This window comes from Cynara cardunculus (assembly GCF_001531365.2).
Source record: "Cynara cardunculus var. scolymus isolate 2C chromosome LG 2, CcrdV1, whole genome shotgun sequence".
In the NCBI taxonomy this organism is placed as follows: domain Eukaryota; kingdom Viridiplantae; phylum Streptophyta; class Magnoliopsida; order Asterales; family Asteraceae; genus Cynara; species Cynara cardunculus.
Window position 1 is genome coordinate 55649211 of NC_037529.1, and position 16189 is coordinate 55665399.

General features: G+C 39.1%; 1 non-coding gene across 1 annotated transcript; it reads left to right on the forward strand.

The window, feature by feature from the left end:
• Positions 1 to 15875: 15875 nt before the first annotated feature.
• LOC112508272 lies at positions 15876 to 15982 on the forward strand. The gene has a single exon (XR_003068655.1). It is a non-coding gene; the product is annotated as a small nucleolar RNA R71 (small nucleolar RNA).
• The last annotated feature ends 207 nt before the right edge of the window (positions 15983 to 16189 follow it).

Sequence of the window (16189 nt, forward strand, 5' to 3'; positions counted from 1 at the left end):
CATGTACTCCACTTGCTTATGTGCAAGATATCAAGCTGAACCTAAGAAATCCCATCTGATCGCTGTCAAACGCATATGCAGATATCTTAAGGGAACTCCTAATATGGGTCTGTGGTACCCTAAAGGTTCAGGTTTTGACCTTATTGGTTATTCGGATAGTGATTTTGCAGGTTGCAAAATTGATAGGAAAAGCACCACTGGAGGTTGTCAGCTTTTAGGTGGAAAGTGGGTGAGCTGGACAATCAAAAAGAAAAATTCAGTGTCCACATCAACGGCTGAAGCTGAATATGTAGCCGCTGGTAGCTGTTATGCCGAAATTCTTTGGATGAAAAATCAGCTGCTGGACTACGATCTTCAGTTTTCAAAGATTCCTATTTATTGTGATAGCACTTGTGCTATTGTGATTGCAAACAACCCTATACTTCACTCCAAGACCAAACATATCGAGATCCGATATCATTTTATCAGAGATCATGTTATGAATGGTGATATTGAACTTTACTTTGTTCCAACTGAGTATCAACTCGCTGACCTTTTCACCAAGCCTCTTGATGAGACAAGATTTAATATCTTGATCAGCGAATTGGGTATGTTGAACACTGAAGATTAATCTTCAGCTATTAAACATCACTCAGTAAGTGAAATGATTCAGTGCTCTATCTCTAACACTGAACTTTTGAGTAAATATATCTATTCTCTCTTAGCTATGATTACTCTTCTCTTTTCTAAAACTTAAAATCTTCATTGAAGCTTTCTTCTCTTTAGTAATAAATGTTTTGAAAGGTGGTCTCAGTGATTCTCGACACTAACCACATCTCTAAGTATATCTTTATACTTTTCTTAAAATTCAAAACGATCACTGAATCTCTTCTTATCAGCGATTAAAACGTTTTTTAAATGCCAATTTCAGTAACTTTCTTATCATTGAATCTGATGTCTTAAAACCCTCACCGAATCCTTCTTTTCAGTGATAAAATGTTTTAAACGGTCTTATCAGTGTTTCCTTAGACACTGTATGACTCTTCGTTTTCTTAAAAACTATTTGTTTTTAAAAGAAAATAGTTAATGAACCGTCTTTATGACGACATTCTCTACTTACTATGCGCGACGCTTTGAGACGCGCAAAAGGTTCTGTCATTACGCTACCTTATTTAATGCCATCCAATCATGGATAAGAACGTGATATCTTTTTCATCATGACCACTTTTCCGAACCGTCGTCTTTTCTCTCTCTCATATTATTTCTCTCTCCTCCTACCTATAAATATGAGACTTCTTTTCCACTTTTCTCTTTACGCTTACAAAATTCTTACTCGAAACTCTACAAGAATTCTCCCAAAGCAAGAGCTCTCAAAAACCTTCTAAGCTCTTTCGACCTCTTCTCTTCTTCATCTAAGGTCGATATCTTGTCTTTTTCTTTATATACTGTTATAAGAAACGTTTAATCTATTTTAAGAATCTTGTTCTCTTAATTACATTAAATAGTAAAGGTTTTTAATCATCTCTGTCATGGTTATAATCTTGTTTCTTGATACACATTTCTCTTGATAAACCCTAATCTTTTAAGGTTTTTCCAAAAGAAGTTTTTACTTGTTCAAAAACTTTTTCTATACTCATAACCACAAACTCTTGGTTTATTTCTAACAAACCTGTTTGCTTTACTTCTTATTGATACAAACAAATGGCTGCCAAGAACGTCACCTTCTCCATTGACGAGATCTCCATCAAGGCCAACAACCACATTGCCTTGTTGGAGATACCTTCCTCCAAGGGGTATTACCAAGATGCGGCTGACTTTCTCAAACAGTCGTCCTTGGGCTACGCACTCAACCATGAGCCCATCATGGTGAAAGAAATCCTTCAGCAGTTCTGGCTCACTGCTGAGGTTGTCGAAGTCAAAGATAAGACTGGATGCTAGGTGGAGCAGATCAACTTCACATTTAATCGCATGGAAGTGAACTTTGGTGTTTCCACACTCCGATCGGCTCTCCGTCTTCCCAAGGGCCCCTTTGATAGTGAACCCTCTACTGCCTAGATCATCGAGCTTCTTGACGCCATTGGCTACCAGTGGCCAATGAAGAAGGGCTCGAACGACCCTCTGAAGTCCTTAACAAAGATTGAGAAAAACAGGATGTCAGCTATCTGGCAATACCTATTTTCTCATTTCATCCAGTGCATGGGTGGAAAAATTGGAGGTTAGGATCAGGCCTCTAGGATCGCCTTAACCATAGGCGTATCTGCGATTCAGCGTCGCAATATAAATTATGATGCGGTCATTTTCGATGACCTGGTTCTCAAGATGAACAAGCGCCAGCGAGAAAAGGTGGTGCCTTACACCAGGTTTCTTTCAATGGTGTTTGCCAAGATCTTTAAAGATCTTTACCCTAAAGAAGGAAACCTTCAGGTTTTCAAGCTTGGATCCAGGATTCTGGATCATAAGCTGAGGGACAGTGATGTGGCACTAACTTCTATTGTGTCCATCACTACCTCTTCTCCTCAGGTGGCCATGATAAAGGTAAACCTCCCCGCGTCTTGCCAAGCCACCAAAAATGACCCTCTCAACCAACTCTTGGTTCTCCTCAGAGAGCCAAGAAGTCCAAAAAGGGGACAGCCACGTCTCTAGCTGGAGCCTCTAAAAAAGCTTCAGTTATTGAAACTCGCTTTATCCCCGAGGCGTGTTCTGTTCACCCTCCCAGCTCTTCAGTGATCTCTCCTATCACTGTCGTATCAGTGGTACCTACCCCCACCACCTCAGTGACCCAAATCACTGAAGGTGTGAATATCAGCGCCGCTACTGCTGAACACCCACGTCTCTTCTCGACCATTTTCTCTTATCCTCCTTCCTTGGTCTTTACACATATCGATGATATATCAGCGACCGTCCTTCCTGATATTGAGACGCACACCAATAGACCTGAGGTTGCTCCTCTACATACAGATGTCTATCCTGTCGAGGACATCTTTACTCACGCCAGTGATAATCCTTTTGATGTCACTGATGGCCCCTCAGGTATTCCATCTTCCTACCCTTTCTTTTCTTCTAACCTTGAGCTTTCAGCTCACACTTCTTCTTTTGCAGGTCCTTCTTCGATGCATCAGTCTGATGCTCAGGAAGTGGAAGAGGAAGAAAGAGAGAAAGATGATGGAGGAGATGAAGAAATTGATGATGACTATGATATGGCGTCAGACATCAAACTTGTTCTTCCAGTCGTTGATACCATCCTCTGCAGGATCAACGAAGTCCACCAAGAGATGTCCTGCCAGGGTGATCTTGATGCGAACTTCCTTGCCATCCAGGCGGACGTTCAAGAAGTTCAGAGTCATCTTCAGACTCTCCAAAAAGCTGTTCAAGCCAACACCAATGCCATTGCTGTTCTTCACAGCAGGGCTGACGATGCTTAGGTTATCGCTGATCAGCAGACTGACCTTCTTCAACAGATCCTGGATGTTGTCCGTTAACCAGCTCCAGTGATCCCACCTTCTTTCTCTGCCAGTGATCGCGCCCAGCTCCATGAGACGCGTGAGGCAACGACAACTCTAGCCAGTGCTTTGCAAAGGCTAGAAGAGATAATGGTTCTCCAACGTTAGCGCTTGGACGAACTCTCTGGCCAATTCTCTCAAGTCTTAGCCAGAGAGGGGGAGATGAGGTCCAACGCTGGTGAATCATCCGATGCTGTTCCTGCTCCTTCTCAAGCTGTTGGTCAAGTATCAGCTTCAGTTGTAGTTGAAGCTGAGGCTCCTAGAGCTGAAGCGGTTGCTGCTCCTGTAATCCCGACCACCAGAGCTGCTCCAGCTGAGGATGTCGATGCCATCCCTAAGGATGATGCCCCTACCATCACTGCTGCTGGTGATGATGATGATGAAGATGATGATGATGATGATGATGATGAACCTACCATTCCAAACCCCGAAAGTGATCTAGATGGCGACAACGACGATGATGATGAAGATGACTTTACCATCAAGTACCAGAAGCCATCAACCGTCACCAAGGGAGTTTCTCTCAGGGTTTCTGCATCCCAGGGGGAGCAAAGGCAAGGTGAATCTACTCCATCAGGGAACCAGGACCCCAAGTCGAAAGGCAAGGCGGTTGCTGAAGAAGGAAACTTGAAGGTATTATTCAATATCCCTCAACAACCTTTGTTTGAAGACTCTACCTCTCAGGTAGTGATTATTTCAAACTATCAAGTTCATATTCCATCAACAACCTGCGGTCGACTGGAGCAGGTACCTGATCAACCCGTCTCTTGTGCTCATACCGACCAGCAGATGTCTCAGCTGAAGGAGTCACTTGACCAGACTAGAGTAAAAATCCCTCTTCGTACCTCTAGTGGTGGTGAGTTTGACTTCCTGTCTGAAGCTGAAAGACTCGAGGCATTGAGGGCTGAAGAAGAGCTAGAGCTTCAAAAGAAGCAGACTGAAGACAGCTTGAAGCTGGCCAAGTCACTAGCTGAAAAGGTTCTTCCTAAGAAGAAGTCCAAGAAAAAGGTGAACGCAGTCTAAGCCCAGGCTAAACTTCTTTCTTTTGCTGAAGTTGAGCATGAGAAGAACCTGAAGCTAGCAGAAAAGGACAAGCGGTGGAGCGAAGCAAAGCTGAAAAAGAGAATCAGTCCCCGCCCGATTATCAGCGTCAGCATCAGCGGACGTTCTAAAGATGGTGGAACGCTGGTCTCAATGCTCATCACCCGGGACAATCTTGATGTCGTTACTGAGTACCCTTCCTACCTTGGTCGTTATGGATACAAGGAATGGATATAGATCAGACAAGCCATTCAGCGATCCAAGTCGAGACACAAGACACTTATCGAGGACACCATCAGTGAGCTCATCAAAAGGATGTCCAAGTATGTCAAGGTCCCTGACAGGCTATCTCTGAAGAAAGGTGGGAAGAAGAGACTCAAGCTCTCTGATCCTAATAATGGACCATTCCTAAGGAACGAACATGAAACAAGGTTCTCCTTAGATGAAATCCTGAAGGGTCATCAGAGTACAAACATTTCTATGCTGAATCTTGGCTTGCCAGATAAGGGTCCCTATACACCCAACTCTGTGCATTTTAAACATGAGTTAGGAGTTATATTTCTTGACTATGAAGGTGAAGTCAGATTTCAGAGAATGTCAGAGCTACATCTATGTCCAATGGGTCATCTGGTTTACCTCTTGCTCTGGATAGATGATAGCGTGCCTATGTACTATGTCTACTTTCAGTAATTGTACTTATAATCTATAAGCACTAGACATGTACTGTAATACTTGTAATATTTCCCATGTTTAATAAAATGAGTATTCCATGTACTTCACTGAAAAAGATCCCTGAAAAAAGTAATATGGACACAAGTCTATGAGTTCTAGTGTTACTTTTCGCATTCACTGACAATCTATAAGTCTGTGAATAAGTTTTCAGTTTCAGTCTCCGTACTTGTAATTTTCTTAGATATAACTTAAGAAAAATTCTCAAGCTGAGACTGGCTAACTGAAAAAGATCCCAAAATAGTAAAAAGGGACATGTACTTTATATGTAACTTTTCCTTACTATTATTTGATAAGATAATTTTCTTTATGTTATCTTGTTACCATCAAATAGGGGGATATTGTTAATCCTCTCTCTCAGTGATTTGATGATAATCCCTTTTCACTTATACGTTGTATTTATGTTTCTATMTTTTYAGTTCCAGCGATCTTCACTGAGTATGTTCAGTGATCGCTGAAGAACTTGCATTGTAAATCTATCAGAGACAACAATACTTCAAGAAGACAACACTCACACCAAAGAACCTTCAGCAAACGTCGAAGACTGAAACTGAAGATTAGAGACTGACGAGTACGTGATCTGAAACGGTATTCAGTGAATACAAGTCTGTCTACATATGTGTGAAGATTTCTCAAGCTTCAGCGAATGATGAAGAGACCTTCAAGTCATTCCAGCATTCAGCGATCAAAGGAAGCTTGCTTAGCATGATTGTTGTTGTCTTGTCCTTATACACAAAAAGGACAAACACCATACCCTTATGAAAGTTGGTACAGTACGGAGCCGGCTAGTCGACTCTATTGTCCACTAACCTTAGGTAAGGATGTCTGCTCTTGAATAGTGTTTTTTGTACTATTCAGTGTAGCAAAGGACAAGCCTTCCTCTTAAGGCTTGAGAAGCACTCTAACCCTACCATATTGCATTAAATGAACATTTAATGCACTGGGTATAAATAGAAGTGTTTCTTCTCCATACAGAGTGCGCGCAACTCACTCTATGAACCCTAATTCTTACTTCAAGCATTTTCTAGCTTAAGTAAAGGATCTTCTCTACAGCATTTTTTTCTTGTATTTGCTAAGACTTAGTGTGTAACTAAAGATTGTTTAGATATGTTTTTATCACCTTATCTTTTCGCAAACAATCTTGTAAAATCTGTATTGATCTTCTTTATCAATATATATTTTAATTTTGAAAATACTGTGTTTGTATTCACCCCCCCTCTTCTACAAACTGTTTTACTATTCTTGTAGACCTTCAAGGGACCAACAAATTCTAATCTCTCGAAAGTGAAGATTTATAAACAGATCCCACAAAGTTCCCACTCTTACCACTTCGAAGCTTGTTGATTTAGCTAAAAAAAAAGAAATGAAATTCATACTCAAATCTATTTGTAATATAAATCTTTAATGTTTGATCCTTAGCTAAATATATACAAAATTTGCATCTCTACGTAATTATCAAATACTTTCTCAAGTCTTTGTGCATCAGTTAAGCCGTATTTCAAATCCGCCCATCTCTGTGTCAAATATTTAATATTAACACTTCAAAGTGATTGGCTTATTCGGGTTGAGTTTTAGTCCCGATTTAAATGACCAAGTTTACGAAGTGCTAAAGAATAAAAACACCCAATTATTGCATATAAAATCCTAAGTTAAACTCATACCCACACCCATAGAAGTAATTAAATCATAATAGACAAAGAAAACATAATATAAGACAAAAAATAAAACATAAATGTAACTTTCATTAAAATATAACAAAATTCTGTCGTCATAGTGGTGAGTCTGTAGGCAGCAGATTACAATTAAAAAGTTTAATACAAGAAAATTAAATACTGAACTTAACTTAAGAGTATAAGTAAAGAGACTTCAACTGAGTTGTGATAGATAAGGGAGAACTTCAAATGAGGCCTTGGCTTCTTTATATAGGGGAGAAGATGACAAGGATGCTCTTTATTACCCAAAGGAAATGGAGCGTTCAAATATCTTGTGGGTAAAGATCCATCCAACATTCTTTTTAATCCAAAACTCAGTTTTCCAAGACAGCTCCAACTGTAGAATATATTTTAGGAAGATCTTCAACAAAACATCCTCCCAAAAGCTAAACCATATCAAAAAATTCGTAAACTTCCCATTGTGGTGACACCGTGGGCACTGTTTCAAAGTGATGGTTTTCAGAATAAATTCTCATCCTTTGTGTTTCATCATCTTTTTAAAAAAATTAGAATAAACTGGGAAAAACAAGAAAATTGAGTATTTAATATATACAAAAACGGAAGAAATAAATATGAAATAACTCTAAAAAAATGAGAGTTATCATATCCTGAAACTTGAAATCTTACTTGTCCTCAAGTAAATAAAATGCACGAAATAAGACAACTCAAAGGAGTGGGAAAGAGCACAAAACTTATGGAGGGGCGTTGAAATCTCTTCAAGCTTAGATGATGTACAATTTTCTTTTTTGATATTTGAGGTGCAATAATTTATCGATAAGGCTTAACGGGTTAGTGTATGTGGCTAAAAAAATTACCCCCAAACTTGTCTAAAACAACACAATGGTTTGAATGATTTCACTTTAGAGCAGTTATGTTGCATATTTGACGCTTCTAGAAACCCAAAATTTGATATTACATTAGGGATCTTTGGGCTAAAGCTCTTTGCTTTATTTGTGTCTTCCAAATTTTTGGAAGACAATTGATATATCTATTTGTTTTCTCTTTTTTTTTTTAACATCACTCAGAGCACATATTCTCCCAAGCTTTAACCTAACAATGTCTGCATTGGAGAACCGGGTTTAAGTGTGTGGCTAGGTAATGAGGGTAAGTGTTTCGACTAAAAATGAAAGACGACTTACATCCTTTTAATTTTTGCAAACCCAAAAGAATCCGTAAAAAAAAAATCGTACCTAAAAATAAGAGACAAGCTAACAAAACCAAAAAAATATCAATGCCCAAATTGTTAACAAAAGATTAAAGTTTCAACAGCCTCGCTATATTAACATAAAAGGCGAGGTTGGCAAATGTAGCACATACCCAAAAGAGTTAGACTAAATAAAGTTTCAAAATATGACGAGGAAACACCTAGGACAATTTAATCCGATTTACCCGCATCTCCGTGACTCACCAAAGGCTGAGCCCTAGCACCGGAAGTGGAAGTACATCGAATTTTTGGAAGTCGAACTTGCGGTGGACAACGACCTCCGGGAAAACGCGCGATATCAGCAGCCATCATAACATTTTTGTGCAAACAAAAATTTGTTTACCACCCTGTTTCGGTCATGTGTATACGTCCAAATTTTTTCAGAACAAGCAATCAAACAAGTGACACAGTTCTCAACTCTGGTGATCCAATCATTCATTTGTTGCAAGGTATTAGCAATGGCACCCATCTTCTGGTTGCATATTCCTCCCATTGACCAGCCATCATAGAGAGACAAATTTTGGAACCGTAACCGGTAGCCGAAGGTGGAATAGGTGGAATCTGGTATGTGGTCGGACAACCGCAGTTGGTGTGGTCATGGGAGTTGGAGTGTAATCGAGCACATGGGGGTTGTGTTTAGCAGCTCCTAGGGTGGTGCGTGACCTAGTAGTGTCACCAACCAATTTTATCAGTATCTATCGTGGGTTTATGCATCCGGTTGATGGTGCCTTGATCAAGAAAGGAGTGAGTGAACGAAATGACGTCATGCTCGGAAGCCGGCACCTTGGCAGCTGTGAGCAGCCTTGTTATCAAACTTGGAAAAATCAAACGAGAAATAGCATGAACCGTAGCCGTTAGTATAGTGGAATAAACAAGCACACCCACATCGATCGGGAATTCCTTGATGATGCAATAAATGAGCAGGCACTTGACACAAGACAATATGCGATCATGCATTGAGGGCATTATGTTGTGGCGCACAAACTGGAACCAAAGGGCCGCTTCTAAAGTTAAATGTCCCAACATGATGATTTTGTGCTGGTTATCTTGTGACCAGCCGTGACTGGGTAAAGTAACGGCTTTGGCCACATTGGCTTCGGGGACATCTATACCACCATCAATAAACTGTCGGTACGAACAAATAAAGGGAGCAGCGAGTCTGAGCACTAAATTGAGTTTCGGGGTTGTCCAGTCAACTCTTGTTCCGCATATGACAATGATGTCATTTTTTGAAGTCCCGATGGCGGCATAAAATTCTTTCACCAAGGTCTTATTGATTTTACAAGGTATGGAGACCATATGTTCCCAATGGTGGGCAAGCAAATGATGTTTAACATACATGAGCTTTTCAGCTAACTTTGGCTCGAAAGTTCGTTCAATCAAAAACCGATTATTCTTAGTGAGCTGAAACCGTTCGTTAATCGAAATAGTTGTACCTTTACTCCGTGATGCGGTTCGTTTGCATGTTGGTGTAGAGGCTGTCATTTCCTCCATTTCAGGCACAAAGTCATCGTCAATCGGTTCCGACACCTTTTGCTTTCTTTTCGACCGCTGTTGTTTAGATCGTGTTGTCGGGCCGTCCGAAGTAGTACTCAATGATCGAGTCCATCTCCTGGCCGTTGTGGACGTTATGACCTGGGTGCTTTCCGACCTTTGACCGTCATCCACAGTTGTCGGAGAATCGAATGGAAACCAACCCTCCTTTCCGACCTGTTGTGAACCTTCAAAATAAAACATCACCTCTTCCAACTCATCATGATCATAATCCCCCATTTGGTTAAGGTGAAAACAGAAAGGGTTTTGGGTGGGGCAAATGGTAGGGGTAGGGGTAGGGGTAGGGGTAGGGATAGGGGCAATGGTGATTAGGTCAACAAAGGTATCGGGGTCGGTGTGGGTTGTGGTGGTGGCACGACAGGGGAAGGAATAGGAGTAGTGAGGGCTAAAAAGAGAGGTTTTGGGGTAGTTGTGGTGGTATAGGGAGGAGATGTTGAGGAAATAAGGGATGAGATTGGTACCTTAGTGTGAATGGTGGTGGCCGACGACGATGGAGGTGGAGGAACCAGCCGCTGTCAATGAGGGGATGGTCGAACCAACGGCTGTCGATGAAACAGCCTGATCAGCGGCGGGAGGAGAGTCATCGGCGGTGGTGGCGACGGTCTTCCGATGGCGGTTTGAACGACGAGAAGGGTTAGGGTTTCTCATCGGTTACTTTGGTCGGGTCATGGAAGTCGATCATAAGGTGAAGAAGATGAAGGGATGGTTTCCTGTTTTTATTTTTTTTTGACAAGGAGTAAAGAAAAAAAATAACCTTTTACCTATTGTTTAAAAACTTTAAAAACCACCTTGGAAACTTCCCAAACAAAACCGGCTATCTAAGAGACAAGGGACAAAAGGAAGATGCATTACATGGTGATCAAACCCACTTTCCCACTTCTTTTGTTAAAAAAAAATTCAAATAAAAAAGATTTACCATCATGAAACAAAATCACCTTTTCCAAAAATCCCCCTTTTTCAGCAAGAACCACCTTTTAAAAAAATAATTGGATAAAACTAAAAGCCAAAAAGCTGAACTTTTCTTTCCCAAAACGAAAAATCAAGACAGTGGGCACAAACTTCCAACTGTTAGACCAAAATAGCAAAATTTTATTATTTTTTTCTTTTAAAAACTTAAATAATTACAGACTTTTTGAAAAAGCATTCCCGAAAATTACTGGGTTGGATCAACCATTCCCTCTGGGAGGAAATGTTTGACTCTATGCCCATTAACTTTGAAAACACTTTATTATGGGGATTTAAAAGATCCACCGTTTCGAATTTCCCCACATTGACAATTGTGAATGGTCTTGACCATCTTGATTTAAGTTTTTCGAGGGGAAAACCTTAATCGAGAATTAAAGAAAATGACCTTTTGACCAATTTCAAAAATGCGATGATTAAGTCTATGATCATGCCACACTTTTGTTCTCTTTATATAACTTGGAATTTTCGTAGGGGGTAATATCGCCATTCTTCCAACTTATTAAGTTGAAGTTTTCTTTTCTCTCCTACAGAATTTTCGTTTAAATTAAATTCTTTAATCACCCAAAAAACTTTGTACTCTAATTCTAGCTGGTGATGGCAAGCTTTAACAAGAATCAACTGGTACAGAGACATTCCCAAAGGTATTTTAAAGGCGGTTCAATATGCCCATAACGCATCATCCAACTTGAGTGACAATCGTCACGGTTAGGTTTTACGAGTTTCTTCAAAATGTTTTTAGTTTCACGATTAAAAAGTTCGACAAGACCATTTATTTGCGGATGGTAGGTCATAGTAACTCGATGTTGGATGTTGTATTTACCAAGAATGGTAGATAACATTATATTTATAAAATGCGTCTCTTCATCGCTTATCAAGGCTCGAGGAGTTTCAAAACGAACAAAAATAATTTTGTGCAAAAGTCAATTTTGGGCATGCCTTAGCCTCAACCCACTTTGAAACATAATCAACCGCAACCAAGATATATTGATTATTAAAAGACTTTGGAAATGGTCCCATGAAATCGATTCCCCAAATGTCAAAAAAGTTCAACTTCAAGAATTTTGGTTTTAGGTATTTCATTTCGTAGGGACAAGTTTCCTATCCGTTGACACTGATCACATCGCTTTACAATATCAAATGCATCCTTAAACAAGGTTGGCCAAAAAAAATCCATTTTGTAAAATTTTTGTGGGCGTACGTTGTCACCGAAATGACCACCATACGAAGATGCATGACAGTCTTTTAACAAAGAGAGAATTTCATATTTTGGAACGCATTTTTGTAAAACTTTGTGTGCTCCCATTTTGTAAAGAAATGGATCATCCCACAAGTAATGTTTGCAATCACGAAAGAATTTTTTAAAACGATTCCCTTGAAGATGATATGGCTTAAGACCACATGCAAGATAATTGGCTATATCAACATACCATGGAATTTCATTTTGAAAATTGTGTTGAATTACCAAAATATACTCATCAGAAAAAAATTCTTTTATCTCATGATTTCCCCCACTTGAAACTTTGTCTTCAATTCTTGATAGGTGATCCGCTACTTGATTGTCACATCCCTTGTGATCAACAATTTCTGAATCAAATTCTTATAAAAGAAGAACCCATCTAATAAGCTTTGATTTAGCATCAACTTTATTAAAGATATATTCGATCACAGAGTGATTCGTGTGCACGGTGACTTCAATGCCAATTAAGTAGGATAAAAAATGATCAAAGACAAATATTACCGCAAGTAATTCTTTTTCCGTGGTAGTATAATTTAATTGGGCCTCCATCAAATTTTTACTTGCGTAGTAGATGGGGTGGAAAATCTTTGATTGTTTTTTTTATAACTGCACCTACGACCCAGTCACTTGCATCATACATAACCTCAAAATGTATGGTCCAGTCTGGGGCAATAACAATTGGTGCCGAGACGCTGTTTTGATAGTTTCAAAAGCCTTTTTGCAATAAGAGGTAAATTCAAAAACTTGATCAACATGCAATAAATTACATAAAGGTTTTGAAATTTTGAAAAATCTTTAACAAATCTACGGTAAAAACCCGCATGTCGCAAAAAACTACAAATGCCATTGACCAAAGATGGTTCGGGCAATTACATTATGACCTCGATTTTTTCTTTATCAACCTCCAAACCATTTTTAGAAACCATGTGACCCAAAAACGATTCTTTCTTGTACCATAAAATGACATTTTCCCAATTTAAAACTAAATCATGAGTCTCACATCTCTCCAAACTTTTCTTTATATTGGCAAGACAATTTTCAAAAGATGTGTCGATAGCTGAAAAGTCATCCATAAATACTTCCATGGTATCTTCAATCATGTCTGAAAAAATTGACATCATGCAATGGTGGAAAGTAGTCGGTGCATTACATAGACCAAATGGCATGTGCCGAAAGGACAAATGAAAGTAGTTTTCTCTTGATCCTCGGGTGAAATGTGAATTTGTTTGTAACCCGAATATTCGTTCAAAAAGCAATAACATTCTTTTCCGGCCAATCTATCTAACATTTGATCAATGAAGAACAAACGAAAACGGTCCTTCTTAGTTGCTAGATTTAATTGCCTATAATTCATGCAAATCCGCCACAATGATGGTCCTAGTAGGGATGAGTTCATTTTATCATTGGTGATAACTGTGGTTCCCCCTTTCTTTGGTACACATTGTACCAGACTCACCCAACCATTACTAGAAATGGGGTATATGATACCCGCATCCAACCACTTCAAATTTCTTTCTTAACGACTTCTTTCATGACAAGATTTAATCTCCTTTGTGGTTGCACCTTTCCAACACTATTTTCTTTCAAAATTATTTTATGTTGGCTAAGAGACGAACTAATACCCCTAATGTCGGCAATGGTCCAACCTATAGCTCTTTTATGATCTTTCAACACCTCTATCAACCTTAATTCTTGTTCATTGCTTAATTCTGAGAAAATAATGACTGGTAATTTTTTCTTCTCCATAAGATGAACATATTTTTTTTATTAACCTGGATATCCAACCCGCTATGTGAGCCGACTAATCCCAGGGAGACCACCTGCTTTACAGATAGCCCGAAGTTACCGCATTTGAACCTCCATGGCCACAAGGGGATTTTTATTCCTCATTGGATTTGAACCTGTGATCTCGAGGTACTTTTGACCTTTGGAGGCAAGCTCAAACCAATCAGGCACCTCCCTTGTGGTTAAGATAAACATACTTAAGGTGACTAGGGAGTGGCTCTAATTCTAACTCCGGGGCATGCTCTATAGATTGGGCTTGGATAGTTTTATCTTTAAAGTCAAGTTGTTCAAATGCAACTAAAATTTCCAATTCAACTTTTCCTCCATTATGTCCTCAGATATTTCCCCAATGTTACTACTGTGTGGAGAGTCAATCAAACTTAACTCTAGATCTTCACCTAAAGTACAGATAGCTGAACAATCCCCAACCTTTCCGTGAAACTTAAGGGAATTAAATACATTAAACTTCACTTCCTGATCACTTACTCTCATGGTTAACTTCCCTTTTTGCACATCAATTAATGTTCTCCCGATTGCAAGAAAAGGTCGACCTAAAATGATTGGGACATTTTTGTCAGCTTCATAATCCAATGCTAGAAAATCGGCCGGAAAGATAAATTTATCGACTTGGACCAAAAAATATTCTATTTTACCCTTGGGATAAGCAATGGACCTATCTGCCAATTGTAAAGTCACGATAGTTGGACGGATTTCTCCTATTCCGAGTTTGATAGAAACTGATAATGACATGAGATTTATGCTTGCCCCTAAATCACATAGGGCATGACCTACTTCTTTCCCTCCTATAGAACATGAGATGGTAAAACTTCTCGGGTCTTTAAGCTTGGGAGGAATTTTGCATGTAAGGAGTGCGCTACATTCTTTGGTCAAAGCAAATGTCTAAAATTCGTTCAACCTTCTCTTTTTATTTAAAATGTCTTTCAAAACTTTAACATAACTTGGTATTTGCTCAATAGCTTCTACCAAAGGTATGTTAATGTTAAGTTGCTTAAGGATGTTCAAAAACTTCTTAAATTGCTCGTCCATATTTTTGGTTTTCATTCTTTCTGAAAAAGGTAAATTTTGCAAATCTGGAGCTAGTTGGTTAGACCTTTTCTGCTGGAGAGTGGGCACAGTCTTCCCACTATAGGAAGTTTGAGCTGAGAACAAAGGTATGTTGGTTGTGGATGCAGGGAATGTTTTCTGGACATGAGCTGGGTTTTGAATTTCTCCATTGGGAGGACTCAAAATTGGAAATTTTGACCTATCAAAAGCGTGTGAACCTCGTTTTGATGGGTCGATTTTTCGGAGGCTTCATTTGTGTGAGTATTGACTCTTGATATATCTTCACTTAATACGATTACGACCTTGATATGCTCCTTACCCTTAGGAGTTTTCGTGTCACTACGCAAAGTTCCGAAAGGTCTACCCTTAAGATCGGCGACAAATTGGCCGAGTTAGTTTTCGAAACATTTTAACATTGCATTAGTTTGGTTTATAAAACCTTTGAGTAATAATTCGAGTAAACAATTACCGTTCGATGCATTTTGTTTCCTAGGTACGTGTGATTGTGAGGGTTGCCTACTTTGGTAATTGTGAGGAGCACCTTGCCCAAATCCTGGGGGAGTTGGTGGTTGATTTTGGACTTGGGTTGCCCCAGGGGGTTGAAGTCCAGGATCTCCAGCCCATAAAAAATTGGGGTGATTCTCCAATTTGAATTATATGTGGGAAAGAAAGGGCTCTTTCTAGCATGACTCTCAACATAATTTACTAAGACATGGTTTTCGGGGCAATATTCATAAAAATGGCCCTCTCCGCAAAAAGCACAAGATTCAGTCATAGACGACTTAGACATTATGGATTGTACTTGATTCTTTTTCCTATTTAAGTTTAAATTGTTTTTAACCAAATTAGTTAAATCTACAATTTGTGCATTTAAAGAAGAGATGGCATCAAGTTCATGAATGCCTGTGGCGGATTTAGAAACAACAGGAAGACAGTTTGACCATTCAGTATTATTATTAGAAATTTTCTCCAAAATATCATACCCCCTCGTTGTAGGTTTTAGACTTTTAGCTATGAAATCTCCAGTAGCCGTTGCGTCAAGAATAATTTTAGCGGCACTAGAAAATCCATCGTAAAATGTTTCCAATTGAATACAATGAGGGATTCCATGATGAGAACACCTCTGTAGAAGGTCCTTGAATCTCTCCCATGCGTCCAAATGCACTTCATCCTCATTTTGTCGAAATTTCATAATTTCATTTCTAATTTCCACATTCCTTGTTAGAGGAAGTATATTTTTAGAAAATTTTTAGCCAAATCATTCCAAGTGAGGATCGAGTTTGGTGGCTGAGAATTTAGCCATGCTCTAGCTCTATCCTTTAATGTGTAAAGGAAAAGTGTCAAGCGTAAGGCTTTTTGTGTAACTCCGGAAACTTTAAATGACCTGTCATTTCTATAAAAGATTTTAAATGAGAGT